The sequence below is a fragment of the Trematomus bernacchii genome, unplaced genomic scaffold (genome assembly GCF_902827165.1).
Source record: "Trematomus bernacchii unplaced genomic scaffold, fTreBer1.1, whole genome shotgun sequence".
Lineage (NCBI taxonomy): Eukaryota > Metazoa > Chordata > Actinopteri > Perciformes > Nototheniidae > Trematomus > Trematomus bernacchii.
Window position 1 is genome coordinate 4,364,368 of NW_022987851.1, and position 1,521 is coordinate 4,365,888.

Genomic DNA, 1,521 nt, shown 5'->3' on the forward strand with positions numbered 1-1,521 from the left:
AGCCCCCAGTGCAGTTCCTGTATGAGTATTTTGTTACGTAAAATACTTAATAAAACCGATCATTGTCATCTTACGTATTAGAATATGATTTCAAATTGTGAGGAAAAGTGTCTGGATGGCTTTGGCTCAAGGAGTAAATTAATGTCTACCACTGGGGGTCAGTAGTTTGACTCCCCAGCACGTCATAAAAGAGTTACAAGATGCTTTAGACCTGTCATTGGAAATGATGGTGAGAGGGCGAGTTTAAAGGTCCTATGTCATGGCCATTTCTACTGATCATAATTCCATTGTTGAGGTCTACTAGAATAGATGTATATTGTGCAATTTTCCAAAATCACATTGGTTTCTCATACAGCATCTCTGTATAGTATGTGTATTCACTCTCTGTCCTAAACGGCTTGTTGGAGCTCCTGCCCCCCCCCTCCCTATGAGCCCAGTGGCCGTCTGCGAGACAGCGAGTCACAGCGAAACCCAGCCCGAACACACACACACACCCGCAGCCTGGCTGGGAGTTTGTGTGTGTGCTCACACACCGACTCACAGCCTCGCCGCGTCCCGCCGTCTCGGAGGAGAAATCGGCGGAGCTGCAGCTGAGAAAAGATTGAGTGTGTGTGTGTGTGAGGACGTCCGCGGATTGGTCCTTTTGGACCAATCCACGGACTTAACGTAACGGCTCCACGGACGTAACGTAACGGCTCCAGGGATTGGTCTATTTGGACCAATGGGTCCATTTGGGTATGGGCACATCACTGTACCCAGGAAGAAAACAATGGAAAAAGAGAAATCTCCAACGAGGCGTTCTGGGGCAGCATAGACAGGTATTTTCTGTGTTAGAGTTTTACTCGCTACAGGGTGTACTTTCAGGGTTTGTGACTTTGCAGACCGTTTACATGCATAAAAACCTTCATAACACACAAGGGGACGGGTAATAACCGGAAAAGCATGACATGGGACCTTTGAGGCCAACAATGTGTGGCTTTTATTTAGCTAGTTTTACCATAAACAATATTCACCAAAATTGAGTGAATGTATGGAGCCCCTAAACTGGCTAAAGGGACACAAAAATAAAAAAAGAGAGAGAAAAGTTACCGGTGCGCCATGGAGGAAGTAGAGCACATAGGAGACAATCATTTCATTGCAGACTGTTATGTTTACGTGGGGAAATGACAGTGCATACATTATTTGTGCACACGATATATTTCGAACTCAGACTTAATTTTAAGGACATTTCGGCCAGGGGTGTGTGGTTAAAACGTAGCAGCCTGCGGTCACTCCAGGAGGCAGCGGGACGTATAACTCAGACTGAGAAGAGCAGTTGCACCAGCGCGCAAAGAGCTTTTACGCACCGCCTACACTGTGTTTACCTTCATTAGAACAGCTAAAGAGTGACCGCAGGCTGCTGCGTTTTAACCACACACACACACACACACACACACACACACACACACACACACACACACACACACACACACACACACACACACACACACACACACACACACACACACACACACACACACA